The sequence below is a fragment of the Bombina bombina genome, chromosome 2 (genome assembly GCF_027579735.1).
Source record: "Bombina bombina isolate aBomBom1 chromosome 2, aBomBom1.pri, whole genome shotgun sequence".
Classification (NCBI taxonomy): domain Eukaryota; kingdom Metazoa; phylum Chordata; class Amphibia; order Anura; family Bombinatoridae; genus Bombina; species Bombina bombina.
In genome coordinates, this window is record NC_069500.1 from 78959823 (window position 1) to 78979621 (window position 19799).

Below are 19799 nucleotides of genomic sequence, written 5' to 3' on the forward strand. Positions count from 1 at the left end.
GCCTTACTAAAGAAGCTGAGGGTAAAGGTGATGGACTGGCCAAGCATGTCTCTAGACCTAAACACCAATTAAGCATCTGTGGGGCATCCTCCACCAGCTCTGTGATGTCGTCATATAGGAAGAGTACTCTCACAGTGGCAACCTGTGAAACTCTGGTGAACTCCATGTCCAAGAGGGTTAAAGCAGTGTTGGAAAATAATGGTGGCCACACAAAATATTGACCCTTTGATACATTAATGGCTGTGTGTTGAGTTATTTTGAGGAGACAGCAAATTTACACTGTTATACAGGCTGTACACCCACTACTTTACATTGTAGTAAATTGTCATTTCTTCAGTGTTGTCACATGAAAAGATATGATAAAATATTTACAAAAATGCGAGGGGTGTACTCACTTTAGATACTGTATATATATATATATATATATATATATATATATATATATATATACACACACAGATATACCTCGGTCATACAGCAGGTTAGGGACCGGAGCCCAGCTGTAAAGTGAAAACTGCCTTAAAGTGAAACAAGGCGGTTTTAGCTTCTTTTTGCTTGCCCGTGTGTTTTAAAACTGGAAACTGTACAGTACTTGTAAAATAGTGACAATTACTAAAGTAAAATTAGCTAGACTACAACACTAAGTGTACTGCAATGCTGTAAACAGACCAAACTGTCGCCTTTCTCGCAATCTCTCGATAAATACAGTACTGTTTCAAAATCCTTGAAGATTGATTAATATTAGTGCTGTAAAGTGAAGTGCTGTAAAGCAAGGTATACCTCTATTGTACCAAAATACTATATATGTATACACATATATATACACATATATATATACACACACACACAAGAGTGGAAGGAGTGCTAGGCTACCGGCTATAATATATATATATATATAAATATATAGTTCAAAGTAATAAATGGAGCAAGTAAGTGAAAAAAATATCAAGGAGAGATATTAATTAAAAGCAATATCCCAAAATCTCCCCTGGCAGGGTGTAGGCACAAAGTAACAATTACAAATTGTATATAGACATACGAAGAAAAGTGTGCTGAGCCCTGTACAGTAAGTCCCCTACTTCGAATGATTTCCGTTCTAGGAGCACGTTTGTAAGTCCATTTTGTTCTTACATCTAACTATATTGTAATTTGTGTGAAAAGTATTATAAACCTCACAGTAGTACAGGTGTACATAAAAAACAAGAAGAAAAAAGAAAACATTTTTAATGTACAGTAGTACACATACATAAAAAAAACAATAATGTACTGTAAAGAAAACATTTTTTTTTTTTTATTGAGGTAATGTGCAAATACAATAAAACAAAGGGTGTGTCCATATGACATCAGATATAAGAAGTACATTTTCATTACTCTCCTATATAAGATGAGTTTAAAGCAAGAGCCCTAAAGTAGCGGTATTGGAGTAATAAGTGTTATCACATCTAGGTATGTGAGCATAAGAAGTTTTAACCAGCTGTAGAGGCTAGACCAACATCTAGCGATGTGAACTATGTTGGTTGAGAGTGATAGAATGGGCTCATGTAAGAAAGAGATGTATAGTAGGGACAATCAAATATGGAACCTCTTTTATATCCTTTGTATTAATATGCATTGAAAATGGTCCCTCTGTTACAATGGCAATCAAATAATAATATATTTATTCTAAGGATTTGAAGTAACATGGGGGTCAGTGTGATGATTTTAATTAGGGGAAGGAGCATACAGCGGACCAGAGCCGCTTTAAAAGGGGGAAAAGGGGAGGGGGCGGAGACTATGGGTATATAATTCTAGGAGGGCTGGTGGAATTCTATGTATATCTGAGTGTGAAGTCTATGGGATAGCTTCCTAGGGGGGTTACTTATGGAAAAATATACCAATGTGTACTGTGAGTTGTCTGGGGGAGATGTTTAGTCAAGTGAAGGGCCAATAGTGTATACAGAAGTAAAGTGGTGTGGGGATTATGTAGGAGAGAACGTTAGCTTATTGATGTTCCTCCTGGAACAATATTTCAACTAGGATTGAGCTATAATAGTGGGAGTCTGAAGGGTATAAATGGGATTGTGACAGAGTTACATTTTCTATACGTGTTCTGATGTTAGGAGCTAAGAGAAGATGCGACCACTATTGTTGCAGAGGACATGGCAAGTTGCAACCTATATTATATATATAGTTAAAGAATGATATAGGAACCTGGATGATAGTATTATAAAGATCAGCCCAAAATAAAAACAAACAATATATAGCTATCCACGTATTAATTGAAAAATACAATAACATGTCTAGTATAGGTATAGCCATAATATATAACAATATTAGCAGAGAGAGGTGTTTTAGATCCATAAGTATTATGGAAAGCCTCAAATCAACATGATTAGTAGTAGTAGCCTGTTTTGACAGCTAAATTAATAGCGTGGGGGAGGTTCTTGGGTGAGCTAGAGTGCTGCATCCCATGAGAGTGTCTGGCTTAATATATCAAACAAATAAGGTAAAAGCATGCAGTTCTGGTACAGAATAATCATTACCTCTGTTTAAGAGCCTATTGCTACCTACTAGTAATGTAAAGTTACCTAGCATCCTCACTTATTGAGCTTGTCTCAAGCAGGAGACCTTTCATATTAACATTACAGGCACACTAATTCTCAAACACTAGTACATGTAATATTCTGCATTGTATAAATAATTAAGCTCAGCTCTTATATGTGGTCTTGGCCCAAGAGGGGTTATTTATAATACTTTGGTCAATCAGCCTGTCAGAATGGGTAGCTAGTAAGCATGTATAGTTAGTTGAAAGGGAAAACGTTCTGTCTAATGTCTCTTTAAATATGCTTCTCCTCCATTATGATATGAGATATATGTCAGAAGCTAAATATGAAACGGCTACCTCTAGATACCTTCTTATATGTTGATACTCAGCAGTTAAATAATAAATCCATATAGCTGTATATATTATTGTGTGGATATAAAGTATAACAAACATTTGCGTGACAGAATAAGCCATTAATTAAGAACTTGTAAGTGAAATAACAAAGTCATCCAACTGTATAAAACTAGGTTTTCTTTTTTAAATCAAAGCAGCTAGAGTTACTACAGGAACCATCTGCGTCTGCAAACAAAAATAAAATCACAGTCTTAGTTCTGCTTTTAAGGGATGGGGTGTTGTAGAGTATTTTACCCAATGCCCAGCCTGTAGTAGAACGTAGTGAGTGTGGCTCCAAGGATTCTCGCCTCTGAGGCAAATAATTGTTTCCCGCTTCCTGGGGCTATAAAGGATCTCATGTAGTATGCGACTGGCAGGAGGCCTAGATGATATCGCCACTGCACCGGCATTAAACAAACCTCAGATGATAACAGGCCTGCCTTATGGGTGTTCCGTAATGAGTAAAAGGTAGGATTGCCTTTGGTAATGTAAGGTGAAGAGAAGCTCCGTGAAGTGTCTATCTGGGCTGACAACGTTCCCTTGAGAGAGCCGGGAGCTGCATGTAAAGAATCCAAGAGGTCAGTTGCTTTTTCTTCGCTAGGAGATGACATGCCCTGAGCTTGGGTCAATATCGGCAAAGTCTGTGAAGGTTCCCGAAGTAAATGGGTGGTAATCTCAGGAGTCACAGCATGTGTAGCGGTTCCCCGGCAGGAATTGCTTCTCAAGTCGTGCAGCTCATCTGTTGGTGTAACAGTGCTGACATCAGGGCCACAGTAGGCATTAGATGGTGCAGGGGGATCCGCATCTTGGCCATTCATCTCCGCTTGCAGAGTAGCGACAAGCTCCTGGAAAAGCTGCTTGAGGCCGCGATAATTAGAATCCAGTGAGAGAAGTGTGCTGCGCTCCCAGCGCGTTATAGAGTCTAGCAGAGTAGGGCTATGCCCGGTAGAACTCACTAATTCAGAAGTTGTCATTGTGGGATCCATGATACTGCGTGAGGATAAGACTGTCTGGCGCTGTTTCTCTGTAGATAGACTGGAGGGCACTAGTATGCTCTTAGTAATCTTCCTCGCAAAGTCCACGTGTCTTACAGTATAGCCGCTCAGTTCACCGCTAATGTGTTTGCTGTGGGTAGTGGGAAAATGTCCCAATTTATCCCTTCAGGTCCTGTCTGTCTCTTTGAATCTCTCAGTATGGGTCTATGGGTCTTCACTTATGATTTAGGATAGTCTTGGGCAAAGCTGTACGGTCTGATTATGTGATAAAAATGAAGTTTGAGCAGAGCTCTCTTAGTGTGCGACTGTTCAGTTGCCTGGCTTGCTCCGCCCCCCCTAAAGAAAACATTTTTTTTTTATTTTTATTTTTTTTACTTTTTTTATTTTTTGAAATAAGAAAATTTTATTATGTTTTTTCATATCAACAAATGCATTATAAAATAATTTTTTTTTTTTTTTCAATTTCAAACAAGCTTTATTGAGAATTGTGAAAAAGAAAACATTTTTAATGTACAGTAGTACATAAAAAACAAACAATGCAACTTCTGGTGGGCAGGCGTTCTGTGCAGTCACAGAGAATTGGAGCTCCGAACGGCTAAGGAAGATAAGTGATTGCTATTCACTTTCCTCACCCAAAAAAAACTCGATCCCTTGGCAGGCTAGGAGAGCAAACCTGTAGGGACCATAGCAGAGGAAGGAGTCCTACATCTGACTCCCCCTCCGGAAAGCTAATCCAGCCAGTGCCTCGAAACAGCGGAGTCACAACCCGAAAAACAGTGACAAAGCAGTATAGTGGGCTCACGCATAGAAAAGTGTAATTAAAACGGTGTGAAAAGCCGCCATCTTGTGCTCCAACTCCTGCAGTTCCACTAGCCATCACTGCAACGTAGAAGAGATAATGCCTCACAGAAAGGGAGGACGGAAGAAGCGAAGGGGAATGTAACAAAGACCAGATTTCACAGGTCTCTTTAAAAAACTGATAGACCTATAGAGCTACTTAAACTCAGATTTGGAAAAATAGTACCAGAAGGGGACTCATAGTTCAGGGAATTGCCACGAACATAGGTGCAGCTAACAGGGCTGAGGCACTCAAAACCATACAAGCTCAAGACACAGTAAAATCCTATACCCTTGCTAGCAACTATTACCTGAGACATAATCTTGCTGAAATTCTTATTACCACAGACACCACAAAGCAGGAAGGAATTTATGACAAAGAATCCGAGGTCGATAAAATGAGCAGCGCCTTGAGACCCTTACGGGTGATTAGCCGCGCTTTACAAGTTCCCAATACAATACAATGCAAAAAAGCAATGAAATTAGCCAAAATTAAAAATTAATTGCAAAGTCTAACCCTAAAAGGTTATTTAAGTACATAAATAGCAAAAAATCTAAGAAGGACAATATAGGTGCATTAAAATGCGTGGAGGGTAGCATGGTTAACAGTGACGGAGAAGGCTGAGGTACTAAACCAGTTTTTTTCTTCAGTATACACAGAAGAGGAACCAATGGACGATACTTTGAAACAAACTAGAACATGCCAGCCGATACCATTAACTGGGTTATGTATAGAGGATATCAGGAAAAAACTGGATAATATTAAGGTAAATAAAACTCCAGGCCCAGATGGAATACACCCAAGGGTGTTAAGGGAATTTAGCACTATTATAGTAAAACATCTACTCTTAATTTTTCAAGACTCATTATCCTCAGGCATGGTACCCCAGGATTGGTATAAAGCTCATGTGGGGCCACTATTCATAAAGGGAAGCAGGGATGATCCAGGAAGCTATAGACCAGTTAGTCTGACATCAATAGTGGGGAAGATATTTGAAGGGATTATAAGGGATTATATTGATGAGCACATTCGTGTAAACAAGATTATGAGTTCAAATCAGCATGGTTTTATGAGAAATAGATCATGTCAAACAAATCTAATTAGATTCTATGAGGAAGTAAGTAAAAATATAGATAAAGGGGAATTAATTGATGTGATATACTTGGATTTTGCAAATGCATTTGATACAGTGCCACATAAGAGATTAATGCACAAAATTAAGGGACTGGGAATAGCTGAAAATCTTAGCTCATGGATAAATAACTAGATAAAAAACAGGGAGCCACGAGTGGTTGTAAACTGATCATACTCAGATTGGACAAAGGTAATCAATGGAGTCCCCCAGTGATCAGTACTGGGCCCTGTTTTCTTAATATTTTTTATAAATGACTTGGAGCAAGGATTAAATAGAAATATCTCTATTTTTGCAGATTATTATTATTATTTTCATTTATTTGTATAGCACAGCCAAATTACGTAGCACTGGGTACAATGATAGGGGTATACAATGACAAAGATTTGTGATAAAATACAAAACATAACAAAACTAAACAAATCTAGTACAGGAGGAAGAGGGCCCTGCTCCGGAGAGCTCACAGTCTATAGGTTTATGGTGCAGAGAAATAAGGTTGGGGTAGCTTGTTACATCGGTTGTTGTTGCAGTAGTGAGTAAGGCAGTTCATGTACATGTATTAGTTTGGTTCAGATGAGGGATGGAAGTGAGATGGTAAGCCTCTCTGAATAGGTGAGTTTTCAAGGAGCGTCTGAAGCTATACAAGGTCGGAGACAGTCTTATGGAGCGGGGTAGAGAGTTCCAAAGGACAGGAGCAGCACGTGCAAAGTCTTGGAGGCGGGAGTGGGACGTAGAGATAACAGGAGTGTAGAGACGTAGGTCAGAGGTTGATCGAAGAGGATGGGATGTGGAATATTTCACAATGAGAGAGGAAATATAGTTGGGAGTTAGACTGCTGAGTGCTTTGTAAGTTAGGGTTAATACTTTAAATTGTATTCTGGAGTGTATGGGGAGCCAGTGTAGAGACTGGCAGAGTGGAGCAGCTGATGTAGATCAGCGACTTAAGTGGATAATTCTAGCAGAAGGATTCATAATAGATTGGAGGGAGGAGAGGCGGTGTTTTGGAAGGCAAAATGAGGGAAGGAATAAGTATTTTTGTAGTTTTTTGAGTAAGGAAGGGACGAATTCTGGAAATGTTGTGTAGGTGTGAACGGCAGGAATGATGATACTAAGTTAAGTAATATCAGAGCTGGATGAACTTTCGTGACAAAGGGATCTGCAAAAATTAGAAGCATGGACAGGTAAATGGAAAATTAGATTTAATACGGGAAAATGCAAGGTTCTACATTTTGGAAGTAAAAATAAGCTGGCAACGTATTATTTAAATGGGACAAGACTTAGCCAAACAGAGGAGGAAAGGAATTTGGGAGTAGCAATAGATAACAAGCTAAAGATGGGTGCACTATGCAGGGCAGCGGCTACAAAGGCTAATAAGATACTAGCATGTATTAAAAGAGGCATTGATTCAAGGGAGGAAAGCATAATTCTGTCACTATATAAATTCCTGGTAAGACCTCACCTTCATGAATGGAGTGCAGTTCTGGGGACCAATCGCAAAAAAAGAAAAATTAAAATCAGCCAAAAGGAATAAGAGCTGCTTAAATCCCATTGACTGATTTGAACAGCCAATAGGATTTAAGCAGCTCTCATCCCTATCAGCTGATTTTAATTTTTCAGCCAATAGTAATCAATAGGAATGCAACAGTACCCCAATATACGATCGCATGAAGAGGACCTCCACGTCGGACCTATGGACCTCTGCCTCAGTGCATCCACAGACCAATCCACTCTGCTGGGATGAAGATAGAAGATGCCAGTCCACAATGGATACAGATGGAGCTGCCTGGATGAAGATGCTTCGCCACTGGGATGAAGATCCTTCGCCAGACTTCAGCAATTGTGAGTACCGATTTTAAGGTTAGTGTTAGGTATTTTTTTTGTTTTTTTGGGGTGTTTTTTTTTTTAGATTAGGGCTTTTTAATTTTAATGGGCCGAAAAAAAGAGCTCGCCCTTTTCAGGGCAATAGGTAGATTAGGTTTTTTTTAGTTAGGTTTTTTTATTTTGTGGGTTTGGAGGGGTGGGGGTTTGTAATGTTAGGGGGTGTTTGTTTTTATTTGTTTGCAAAAGAGATGTTAACGTTAGGGCAATGCTCTACAAAAGGCCCTTTTAAGGGCCCTTGATAGTTTATTATAGATTAGGTTTGCTTTATTCTGGGGTGTTTTTTTTTATAAAACAGGGTATTAGAATAGGAATAATTTTTATTATTAATACCCATTTAACCCCTTAATGACCAGAACATTTTTCAATTTTCTTACCCTTAAAGGGACATTAAACACTAAATAAATGCTAGATAGAATGATACATTCAAAGAAAAGATTAGTCCATGAGTAACATGTAGATGTTTTTTTTAAAGTTTCATTAGTTGTTTAAAAAGTGACAAAGTAAGTGTAAAGTTTTAGTGTCTATAAAACACTGGGAGCTGCCATGTTGTAACTTGTGTTACCTTCTCTGCTGTGGCCAATTAGGAACAGTTATAAATAGGTCACTAGAGTGTGCAGCCAATGGTTGTGCTGGATTTAACAGTGTTCTGCACTTTTCTAACAGGAACTGAAAAGCTCACAATTTCAGAATGGAATTACAGGCAAAGAGAACAAAATAAATAATGAAAGTATATTGCAGAGCTGTTTTATATATACAATTTATCATTTTATATTACCATCTCAAAGTGTTTAATGTCCCTTTAAGGACAATGGCTATTTTTACATTTCTGCAGTGTTTGTGTTTAGCTGTAATTTTCCTCTTACTCATTTACTGTACCCACACATATTATAAACCGTTTTTCTCACCATTAAATGGACTTCTAAAGATACCATTATTTTCATCATATCTTATAATTTACTATAATTTTTTTTATAAATTATGAGGAAAAAATGGAAAAACCCCCCACTTTTTCTAACTTTGACCCCCAAAATCTGTTACACATCTACAACCACCAAAAAACACCCATGCTAAATAGTTTCTAAATTTTGTCCTGAGTTTAGAAATACCCAATATTTACATGTTCTTTGCTTTTTTTGCACATTATAGGTCAATAAATACAAGTAGCACTTTGCTATTTCCAAACCACTTTTTTTCAAAATTAGCACAAGTTACATTGGAACCCTGATATCTGTCAGGAATACCTGAATATCCCATGACATGTACAGTATATATTTTTTATTTAGAAGACAACCCAAAGTATTGATCTAGGCCCATTTTGGTATATTTCATGCCACCATTTCACCGCCAAAGGTGATCAAATTAAAAAAAAAGTTCACTTTTTCACAAATTTTGTCACAAACTTTAGGTTTCCCACTGATTTATTTACAAACAGCTTCTGCAATTATGGCACACATGGTTGTAAATGCTTCTCTGGGATCCCCTTTGTTCAGAAACAGCAGACTTATATGGCTTTGGGGTTGCTTTTTGGTAATTAGAAGGCCGCTAAATGCCACTGCACACCACACGTGTTTTATGCCCAGCAGTGAAGGGGTTAATTAGGGAGCTTGTAGGGTTAATTTTAGCTTTAGTGTAGTGTAGTAGACAACCCCAAGTATTGATCTAGGCCCATTTTGGTATATTTCATGACACCATTTCACCGCCAAATGCGAGCAAATATTTTTTTTTTTTTAAATTTTTCACAATTTTAGGTTTCTCACTGAAATTATTTACAAACAGCTTCTGCAATTATGGCACAAATGGTTGTAAATGCTTCTCTGGGATCCCCTTTGTTCAGAAATAGCAGACTTATATGGCTTTGGGGTTGCTTTTTGGTAATTAGAAGGCCGCTAAATGCCGCTGCGCACTACACGTGTTTTATGCCCAGCAGTGAAGGGGTTAATTAGGGAGCTTTAGTGTAGTGTAGTAGACAACCCCAAGTATTGATCTAGGCCCATTTTGGTATATTTCATGACACCATTTCACCGCCAAATGCGAGCAAATATTTTTTTTTTTTACATTTTTCACAATTTTAGGTTTCTCACTGAAATTGTTTACAAACAGCTTCTGCAATTATGGCACAAATGGTTGTAAAAGCTTCTCTGGGATCCCCTTTGTTCAGAAATAGCAGACTTATAAGGCTTTGGGGTTGCTTTTTGGTAATTAGAAGGCCGCTAAATGCCGCTGCGAACTACACGTGTTTTATGCCCAGCAGTGAAGGGGTTGATTAGGGAGCTTGAAGGGTTAATTTTAGTATGCAAAAAAAGGTTAAACCCTTTAGTGGTAGATAAGGTTAATTTTAGCTTTAGTGTAGTGTAGTAGACAACCCCAAGTATTGATCTAGGCCCATTTTGGTATATTTCATGACACCATTTCACCGCCAAATGCGAGCAAATATTTTTTTTTTTACATTTTTCACAATTTTAGGTTTCTCACTGAAATTGTTTACAAACAGCTTGTGCAATTATGGCACAAATTGTTGTAAAAGCTTCTCTGGGATCCCCTTTGTTCAGAAATAGCAGACATATGGCTTTGGCATTGCTTTTTGGCAATTAGAAGGCCGCTAAATGCTGCTGCGCACCACACGTGAATTATGCCCAGCAGTGAAGGGGTTAAAGGGGCATTAAACACTAAATAAATGCTAGATAGAATGATGCATTCAAAGAAAAGATTAGTCCATGACTAACATGTAGATGTATTTTTTAAAGTTTCATTAGTTGTTTAAAAAGTGACAAAATAAGTGTAAAGTTTTAGTGTCTATAAAACACTGGGAGCTGCCATGTTGTAACTTGTGTTACCTTCTCTGCTGGGGCCAATTAGGGTCAGTTATAAATAGGTCACTAGAGTGTGCAGCCAATGGTTGTGCTGGATTTAACAGTGTTCTGCACTTCCATTTCTAACAGGAACTGAAAAGCTCACAATTTCAGAATGGAATTACAGGCAAAGAGGACAAAATAAATAATGAAAGTATATTGCAGAGTTGTTTTATTATATACAATTTATCATTGTATATTACCATCTCAAAGTGTTCAATGTCCCTTTAATTAGGTAGCTTGTAGGGAGCTTGCAGGGTTAATTTTAGCTTTAATGTAGAGATCAGCCTCCCACCTGACACATCCCACCCCCTGATCCCTCCCAAACAGCTCTCTTCCCTCCCTCACCCCACAATTGTCCACGCCATCTTAAAGGGACACTGTACCCAAAAATTTTCTTTCGTGATTCAGATTGAGCATGAAATTTTAAGCAACTTTCTAATTTACTCCTATTATCAAAATTTCTTCATTCTCTTGGTATCTTTATTTGAAATGCAAGAATGTAAGTTTAGATGCCGGCCCATTTTTGGTGAACAACCTGGGTTGTCCTTGCTGATTGGTGGATAAATTCATCCACCAATAAAAAAGTACTGTCCAGAGTACTGAAACCAAAAAAATGCCTTCTTTTTCAAATAATGATAGCAAGATAACGAAGAAAAATTGATAATAGGAGTAAATTAGAAAGTTGCTTAAAATTGCCTGCTCTATCTGAATCACAAAAGAAAAAATTTGGTTCAGTGTTCCTTTAAGTACTGGCAGAAAGTCTGCCAGTACTAAATAAAAGGAGGGTTTTTTTTTGTTTTGTTTTTTAAATAAAAATAATAAAATATTTTAGCTGTGATGAACCCCTGCCTTAGCCCCCAACCTCCCTGATCCCCCCCCCCAGCTCTCTAACCCTGCTACCTAATTGCCGCCATCTTGGGTACTGGCAACTGTCTGTCAGTACTCAGTTTGCCCCCAAAAACTAAAGTATTTTTTTTTCTTTTGACCTTCAAACTTTTTATGTAGTTTAGCAGCCCCCCCCCTCAATACCCCCATCCCCCTCCCCCTCCCAGATCCTTTTATATTTAATTTTATTTAACTTTTTTCCTCCTCTCCCTCTGATGATCTCATTGGTGTCAGTGGCTAATGCGCACGCGCATTCCCCCCCACACGCTCCCGGCACCCGGCGTGCACATTGCACTTACAGGAACCGGATGCCCGGTGGCTCTCTCTGCATCGGAGGCTTGTGAAAAGGTATTGCAGGATGCCTCCATATCAAGGCATCACTGCAATACCCTGAGAGCTGCTGGAAGCGATTGCGATCGATTCCAGCCCTCTGTTAGACAACTGACGTACCAGGTACGTCTATTGTCATTAACTGTTAGTTTTTGCATGACATACCTGGTACGTCAATTGTCATTAACTGTTAGTTTTTGCATGACATACCTGGTACGTCAATTGTCATTAACTGTTAGTTTTTGCATGACATACCTGGTACGTCAATTGTCATTAAGGGGTTAAAAAACACCCACCTAATCTAAAAAAAAAAACTACCAAAGGCCCTTTAAAGGAATTGCCCTAAAGATATCAGCTCTTTTTCTGATTTTTTTTTTACAAAGACCCACTAACATTACAAACCCCCACCCCCCCAAACCCACAAAATAAAATACCTAAAGAGGGGTTAGAGTTAGGTTTTTTTAAGGTTTTTTGGGGTGTTTTTTTTTTAGGTTAGGGTTTGGGCAGCAAAATAGCTAAATGCACTTTTCAGGGCAATGCCCATCCAAATGCCCTTTTCAGGGCAATGGGTAGATTAGGTTTTTTAGATAGTTTTTTTTTATTTTGTGGGTTTGGGAGGTGGGGGTTTGTAATGTCAGTGGGTCTTTGTAAATTTTGTTTCAGAAAAAGAGCTGATATCTTTAGGGCAATGCCCTACAAAAGGCCCTTTTAAGGGCCATTGGTAGTTTATTCTAGATTAGGTTTTTTATTTTGGGGTGTTTTTTTAAAAAAAAAAGGGTATTAGTATAGGCATATTTTTTTATTATTTTTGATCATTTGTTTGTTATTTTGTGTAATGTTTTTTTTTAGTTTTGGGTGAGTTTTTATTTTTAGATTAGGGCTTGGGCAGCAAAACAGCTAAATGCCCCTTTAAGGGCAATGCCCATATAAATGCCCTTTTCAGGGCAATGGGTAGATTAGGTTTTACTTTTTTTTATTTTGTGGGTTTGGGGGGTGGGGGTTTGTATACTGTTAGGGGGTGTTTGTTTTGTTTTGTAGCAAAAGAGCTGTTAACTTTAGGGCAATGCCCTACAAAAGGCCCTTTTAAGGTTTAGTTTTTTTGGGGGGGTGTTATTTTTAAAAGGGTATTTGAATAGGAATAATTTTTATTGTTTCGGATAATTTCGTTTATTTTTTGTAATTTTAGTGTTTTTTATTTTTTGTAATGGCATGTTTTATTGTAAGGCAGCTTAGGTTTTATTTTTATTTCACAGGTAAGTTTGTATTTATTTTAACTAGGTAGTTAGTAAATAGTTAATAACTATTTAGTAACTAGTCTACCTAGTTAAAATAAATACAAACTTACCTGTGAAATAAAAATAAAACCTAAGCTAGCTACAATATAACTATTAGTTATATTGTAGCTAGCTTAGGTTTTATTTCACAGGTAAGTTACTTTGTATTTAGATTTAAATAGGTATTTTAATTTTTCTTCGTTTTCTGGCTTTCTTTATTTGAAAAAGAAGGCATCTAAGCTATTTTTTTGGTTCAGGACAATGAAAAGCACTTGTTTATTGATGGGTGAATTTATCCACCAATCAGCAAGAACAAACCAGTTTGTTCACCAAAAATGGGCCGGCATCTAAACTTACATTCTTGCATTTCAAATAAAGATACCAAGAGAATGAAGACAATTTGATAATAGGAGTCAATTAGAAAGTTGCTTAAAATTGCACGCTCTATCTGAGTCACAAAATAAAAAAATTGGGTTCAGTGGTCCCTTTAATAATTGCAACTTGAATTTAGTTATATTTTACTTATGTTAAAGTTAGGGGGTGTTAGGTTTAGGGTTAGGGGTGTTAGGTTTAGGGGTTAATATAGGTAAGTTATTTTGTATTTAGATTTAAATATGTATTATTAGTTAATAATTGTAACTTTAATTTAGTTATATTTTAATTATGTTAAAGTTAGGGGGTGTTAGGTTTAGGGTTAGGTTTAGGGATAGGGGGTGTTAGATTTAGGGGTTAATATAGTTTAATTTAGGTTGTTGCGATGTGAGGACCGGCGGTTTAGGGGTTAATAGGTTTAGTTAGTATTGGCGATGTTTGTGAACAGCGGTTTAGGGGTTAATAGCATTAGTTAGTGATGGCGCTGTTTTGGAACGGTGGTTTAGGGGTTAATAGGTTTAGTTAGTGTTGGATATGTGTGGGGGGTGCGGTTTAGGGGTTAATAGGTTTAGTTTGTGTCGGCGATGTTTCGTAATGGCGGTTTAGGGGTTAATAGGTTTAGTTTGTGGTATTATTAGTTATTAATTGTAACGTTAATTTAGTTATATTTTAATTATGTTAAAGTTAGGGGGTGTTAGGTTTAGGGTTATGTTTAAAGTTAAGGGGTCTTAGGGTTAGGGATAGGGATAGGTTTAAAGTTAGGGGTTTTTAGGTTAAGGGGTTAATATAGGTAAGTTACTTTGTATTTAGATTTAAATAGGTATTAGTTAATAATTGTAACTTTAATTTAGTTATATTTTAATTATGTTAAAGTTAGGGGGTGTTAGGGTTAGGTTTAAAGTTAGGGGGTGTTAGGGTTAGGTTTAATGTTAGAGGGTGTTAGATTTAGTGGTTAATATAGGTAAATTACTTTGGGCTAGATTTAGAGTTGGGCGGTAGCCGTCAAAACCAGCGTTAGAGGCTCCTAACGCTGGTTTTAGGCTACCGCCGGTATTTGGAGTCAGTCAGGAAAGGGTCTAACGCTCACTTTACAGCCGCGACTTTTCCATACCGCAGATCCCCTTACGTCAATTGCGTATCCTATCTTTTCAATGGGATCTTTCTAACGCCGGTATTTAGAGTCGTGTCTGAAGTGAGTGTTAGAATTCTAACGACAAAACTCAAGCCGCAGAAAAAAGTCAGTAGTTAAGAGCTTTCTGGGCTAACGCCGGTTTATAAAGCTCTTAACTACTGTGCTCTAAAGTACACTAACACCCATAAACTACCTATGTACCCCTAAACCGAGGTCCCCCCACATCGACGCCACTATATTTAAATTTTTTAACCCCTAATCTTCCGCTCCGTACACTGCCGCCAACTACGTTATCCCTATGTACCCCTAATCTGCTGCCCCTAATACCGCCGACCCCTATATTATATTTATTAACCCCTAATCTGCCGCCCCCGCTATTGCTGACCCCTGCATATTATTATTAACCCCTAATCTGCCGCTCCGTACACCACCGCCACCTACATTATAGCTATGTACCCCTAATCTGCTGCCCCTAACACCGCCGATCCCTATATTATATTTATTAACCCCTAATCTGCCCCCCTCAACGTCGCCTCCACCTGCCTACACTTATTATCCCCTAATCTGCCGAGCGGACCGCACCGCTACGATAATAAAGTTATTAACCCCTAATCCGCCTCACTCCCGCCTCAATAACCCTATAATAAATAGTATTAACCCCTAATCTGCCCTCCCTAACATTGCCGACACCTAACCTCAATTATTAACCCCTAATCTGCCGACTGAATCTCGCCGCTACTGTAATAAATGGATTAACCCCTAAAGCTAAGTCTAACCCTAACACTAACACCCCCCTAAATTAAATATAATTTAAATCTAACGAAATAAATGAACTCTTATTAAATAAATTATTCCTATTTAAAGCTAAATACTTACCTGTAAAATAAACCCTAATATAGCTACAATATAAATTATAATTATATTATAGCTATTTTAGGATTTATATTTATTTTACAGGTAACTTTGTATTTATTTTAACCAGGTACAATAGCTATTAAATAGTTAAGAACTATTTAATAGCTAAAATAGTTAAAATAATTACAAAATTACCTTTAAAATAAATCCTAACCTAAGTTAGAATTAAACCTAACACTACACTATCAATAAATAAATGAAATAAACTACCTACAATTATCTACAATTAAACCTAACACTACACTATCAATAATAAATTAAATACAATACCTACAATTACCTACAATTAAACCTAACACTACACTATCAATAAATAAATTAAATACAATTCCTACAAATAAATACAATTAAATAAACTAACTAAAGTACAAAAAATATAAAAGAACTAAGTTACAAAAAATAAAAAAATATTTACAAACATTAGAAAAATATTACAACAATTTTAAACTAATTACACCTACTCTAAGCCCCCTAATAAAATAACAAAGCCCCCCAAAATAAAAAAAATGCCCTACCCTATTCTAAATTAAAAAAGTTCAAATCTCTTTTACCTTACCAGCCCTGAACAGGGCCCTTTGCGGGGCATGCCCCAAAGAATTCAGCTCTTTTGCCTGTAAAAAAAACACATACAATACCCCCCCCACATTACAACCCACCACCCACATACCCCTAATCTAACCCAAACCCCCCTTAAATAAACCTAACACTAAGCCCCTGAAGATCTTCCTACCTTATCTTCACCCTGCCAGGTTCACCGATCCGTCCTCGGAAGTCTTGATTCAAGCCTAGGAAGTGTTGATCCAAGCCCAAGCGGGGGGCTGAAGAGTGACGTCCATCCTCGGGCTGAAGTCTGGATCCAAGCGGCGATTGAAGAAATCCATCATCGGGCTGAAGTCGGAAGTCCATCATCGGGATGAAGTCTTCTATCAAGCAGCATCTTCAATCTTCTTTCTTCTGGAGTGGAGCGGAGCCATCTTCTTTCCAACCGACGCAGATCCAACCTCTTCAACCGACGCCTGCTCGCCAAATGACGGTTCCTTTAAATGACGTCATCCAAGATGGCGTCCCTCGAATTCCGATTGGCTGATAGGATTCTATCAGCCAATCGGAATTAAGGTAGGAATATTCTGATTGGCTGATGGAATCAGCCAATCAGAATCAAGTTCAATTCGATTGGCTGATCCAATCAGCCAATCAGATTGAGCTCGCATTCTATTGGCTGTTCCGATCAGCCAATAGAATGCGAGCTCAATCTGATTGGCTGATTGGATCAGCCAATCGGATTGAACTTGATTCTGATTGGCTGATTCCATCAGCCAATCAGAATATTCCTACCTTAATTCCGATTGGCTGATAGAATCCTATCAGCCAATCGGAATTCGAGGCACGCCATCTTGGATGACGTCATTTAAAGGAACCGTCATTCGGCGAGTAGGCGTCGGTTGAAGAGGTTGGATCCGCGTCGGTTGGAAAGAAGATGGCTCCGCTCCGCTCCAGAAGAAACAAGATTGAAGATGCGGCTTGATAGAAGACTTCATCCCGATGATGGACTTCCGACTTCAGCCGATGATGGATTTCTTCAGCCGCCGCTTGGATCCAGACTTCAGCCCGAGGATGGACGTCACTCTTCAGCCCCCCGCTTGGGCTTGGATCAAGACATCGGAGGCTCTTCTGGACAGATCGGGACCCGGTGAGGTGAAGACAAGGTAGGGAGATCTTCAGGGGCTTAGTGTTAGGTTTATTTAAGGGGGGTTTGGGTTAGATTAGGGGTATGTGGGTGGTGGGTTGTAATGTTGGGGGGGGTATTGTATGTGTTTTTTTTAGAGGCAAAAGAGCTGAATTCTTTGGGGCATGCCCCGCAAAGGGCCCTGTTCAGGGCTGGTAAGGTAAAAGAGCTTTGAACTTTTTTAATTTAGAATAGGGTAGGGCATTTTTTATTTTGGGGGGGTTTGTTATTTTATTAGGGGGCTTAGAGTAGGTGTAATTAGTTTAAAATTGTTGTAATATTTTTCTAATGTTTGTAAATATTTTTTTATTTTTTGTAACTTAGTTCTTTTTTATTTTTCGTACTTTAGTTAGTTTATTTCATTGTATTTATTTGTAGATATTTTATTTAAATAATTTATTGATAGTGTAGTGTTAGGTTTAATTGTAGATAATTGTAGATATTGTATTTAATTAATTAATTTATTGATAGTGTAGTGTTAGGTTTAATTGTAGATGATTGTAGGTATTGTATTTAATTAATTTATTGATAGTGTAGTATTAGGTTTAATTGTAACTTAGGTTAGGATTTATTTTACAGGTAATTTTGTAATTATTTTAACTATTTTACCTATTAAATAGTTCTTAACTATTTAATAGCTATTGTACCTGGTTAAAATAAATACAAAGTTGCCTGTAAAATAAATATTAATCCTAAAATAGCTATAATATAATTATAATTTATATTGTAGCTATATTAGGATTTATTTTACAGGTAAGTATTTATCTTTAAATAGGAATAATTTATTTAATAAGAGTTAATTTATTTTGTTAGATAAAAATTATATTTAACTTAGGGGGGTGTTAGGGTTAGGGTTAGAATTAGCTTTAGGGGTTAATACATTTATTAGAATAGCGGTGAGCTCCAGTCGGCAGATTAGGGGTTAATGTTTGAAGTTAGGTGTCGGCGATGTTAGGGAGGGCAGATTAGGGGTTAATACTATTTATTATAGGGTTATTGAGGCGGGAGTGAGGCGGATTAGGGGTTAATAACTTTATTATAATAGCGGCGCGGTCCGGTCGACAGATTAGGGGTTAATAAGTGTAGGCAGGTGGAGGCGACGTTGTGGGGGGCAGATTAGGGGTTAATTAATATAATATAGGGGTCGGCGGTGTTAGGGGCAGCAGATTAGGGGTACATAGGGATAATGTAAGTAGCGGCGGTTTACGGAATGGCAGATTAGGGGTTAAAAAAATATGCAGGTATCAGCGATAGCGGGGGCACAGAATAGGGGTTAATAAGTGTAAGGTTAGGGGTGTTTAGACTCGGGGTACATATTAGAGTGTTAGGTGCAGACGTAGGAAGTGTTTCCCCATAGAAAGCAATGGGGCTGCGTTAGGAGCTGAACGCAGCTTTTTTGCAGGTGTTAGGTTTTTTTTCAGCTCAAATGGCCCCATTGTTTTCTATGGGGGAATCGTGCACGAGCACGTTTTTTAAGCTGGCCGCTTCCGTAAGCACCGCTGGTATCTAGAGTTGCAGTGGCGTTAAATTATGCTCTACGCTCCCTTTTTGGAGCCTAACGCACTGAAAACCCAGCCATTCTGTGAACTCTAAATACCAGCGGTATTTAAAGGGTGCGTGGGAAAAAAAGCACGCGTAGCTAACGCACCCCTTTGGCCGCAGAACTCTAAATCTAGGCGTTTGTATTTAGATTTAGCACTATTATAGAAAAACCTCTACTCTTAATTTTTCAAGACTCATTATCCTCAGGCATGGTACCCCAGGATTGGTATAAAGCTCATGTGGTGCCACTATTCAAAAAGGGAAGCAGGGATGATCCAGGAAGCTATAGACCAGTTAGTCTGACATCAATAGTGGGGAAGATATTTTAAGGGATTATAAGGGATCATATTGATGAGCACATTCGTGTAAACAAGATTATGAGTTCAAATCAGCATGGTTTTATGAGAAATAGATCATGTCAAACAAATCTAATTAGATTCTATGAGGAAGTAAGTAAAAATATAGATAAAGGGGAATTAATTGATGTGATATACTTGGATTTTGCAAATGCATTTGATACAGTGCCACATAAGAGATTAATGCACAAAATTAAGGGACTGGGAATAGCTGTAAATCTTAGCTCATAGATTAATAACTGGATAAAAAACAGGGAGCCACGAGTGGTTGTAAACTGATCATTCTCAGATTGGACAAAGGTAATCAATGGAGTCCCCCAGTGATCAGTACTGGGCCCTGTTTTCTTAATATTTTTATAAATGACTTGGAGCAAGGATTAAATAGCAATATCTCTATTTTTGCAGATTATTATTATTATCATTTATTTGTATAGCACCGCCAAATTACGTAGCACTGGGTACAATGATAGGGGTATACAATGACGAAGATTTGTGATAAAATACAAAACATAACAAAACTAAACAAATCTAGTACAGGAGGAAGAGGGCCCTGCTCCGGAGAGCTCACAGTGTATAGGTTTAGGGTGCAGAGAAATAAGGTTGGGGTAGCTTGTTACATCGGTTTTAGTTGCAGTAGTGAGTAAGGCAGTTC